The following is a 2,132-nucleotide window of genomic DNA, read 5'->3' as shown; positions in this document are numbered from 1 at the left end:
CTGCTCCAGGAGTCAAGTCTATGGCAAATTCCAACTCTCTATCAGGGGGTAAATGCATCAGATCATCTGGGAAAACATCGGGAAACTCCTTAACCACCTTTACTTTTTCTAGAGGTGTAACTCTTGCATCAACATCGAGTACCGAGGCTATGTAACCCTGACATCCACTTTCTAGTAACTTTACCGCTTGGAGAGCGGAGACCAGAACCTTCCGCACTCTTTTCATGGTATCTGCTCGGTATACCCACTCTTTCCCTTCGTCATCTGTTACCTTAATCAGCCTTTCCGCACAGATTACATTAGCTCGGTGAACCGACAGCCAATCCATACCCAATATAGCATCAAAATTCTGCATATTGAACTTAATGAGTTGCGCATCAAAGTTCTTTCCACTAATCTCCACCGGGCACGGTCCATACACTTCCTTCAGTTGTGCAATCTTACCAGTAGGCATACTAACAATCATTCCCTGGTCTAGGATTCTGGGTGACATCTCAAGTTTCCCTACAAATCTCTTAGATGCGAATGAATGAGTAGCTCCAGAATCAAATAAAACATAGGCTGGTATGCCCGATATGGGTAGGATACCTAATATAACGGTGTATATTAATTTCAGCAGGTCATCAATATGAATCAAAATGAACTTCTTAATTTAAAATGTGCCTGCTACAACTTCTGTACTAGCCTCAGCTTCCTTGGCTGATAGGGCATACATCCTTCCCTGCGGTTGACTGCCTCGAGGTAAGGGAGGTCGGTACGCAGAGGGCTGACTGGAGGGCAAGGCTGGTCGGGACCGACAGTCTTTCGCATAATGCCCATATGAATGGCAGTTGAAACAACGAATCTGAGACGTCGGAACTGGAGCGGGGCCCCTCTGCACTTGACCCGCTGCAGATGGTGGTCGAGGTGGCCTTGGAGCTGTAGGAACCACACTAGTGTTCGGGCGAAAGGGAGTAGAACCCGAACCACCAACTGGCCTAGAAGGATAGCCAGATGGCCTATAGGGCTGCCTATACATAGGCCCAGAACTGTATGATCCACGTATGCTTTGGAGGAATTTCCCACATCTGGGAATGGATTTGATCTCTTCCACAGTCCAGGAGTGAGGGACTGTTCACCCTTTTGCTTATCTTCCATTGTTTTGGCCTTCTGTACAATCTGGCCATATTCGGTCAAATCCAAGACTTCCAGCACAGACCCAATAGATGCTTTTAGGCCCTTTAGGAACCTTGCTGCCTTCTCTTCAGCTGTTCGCATATGCCTTGGGGCAAAATGGAATAAACTTTCAAACTGTTGCTGATACTCAAGGACAGTCTTACCTCCTTGAGTTAAGGCCATGAACTCCGTCTCTTTTCGATCTCTGAAACTGCGCGGATAGTGGTTGTCCAAGAACAACTCCTTAAACTGCTCCCAAGTAGGTTCTGGATGAGCAGCCATTAATATAGGCTTGGAAGCTTGCCACCAAGAATTTGCCTCTTTCTTGAGTTGTAACCCAGCACAAATGAGCTTCTGGGCATCCGTGCACTCAAGCACCTCAAATATCTTCTCCAATTCTTGGATCCATTGATCCGGTTCTAGAGGGTCACTCCCCACCTTAGAGAATACCGGTGGTAAGTTCCTCTTGAACGACTCTACCACCCTTGACGTATTACTCGTCGCCGGGAAGTTAGGAGCATAGGCAGGATAGTAGGCATAAGGATGAGGCATCCCATGCTGAGGAATACCGAATGGTGGGATTGGAGGTGTACCCACTGGTGGTCCCGTTCCCGACCCTACAGGTGGGTCCTGCGGAGTGGGCACCCGGGGAGGTTGACCCGGTTGAGAAAAATCCAACTGTTGCTGGATGGAAATCATAAATGCTTGCTGTTGCTGAAGCATTTGCTGTTGGAAAGCTTGTTGGGACTGCTGAATTATTGTAGCAACATCTCCCGGTGTAATGACCGGTGGTGGGTCCGGGAGTGCAGTCATAGGTGGGTCCCCATGTGCCCCACCCTGACCATGGGTCTCTGCAGGTAGTGGAGGTGAGGTATGCCCCACAGAACGGGCCCCTCCGGAATTTCGTGGTCGACCGACCCGACGAGGACCCCGCGGGGTACCTCGGGCATTACTACCGGATCTAGTACGTACCATCG

This window comes from Macadamia integrifolia, unplaced genomic scaffold, assembly GCF_013358625.1.
Source record: "Macadamia integrifolia cultivar HAES 741 unplaced genomic scaffold, SCU_Mint_v3 scaffold832, whole genome shotgun sequence".
Lineage (NCBI taxonomy): Eukaryota > Viridiplantae > Streptophyta > Magnoliopsida > Proteales > Proteaceae > Macadamia > Macadamia integrifolia.
Note: the sequence above shows the minus strand (reverse complement) of the source record.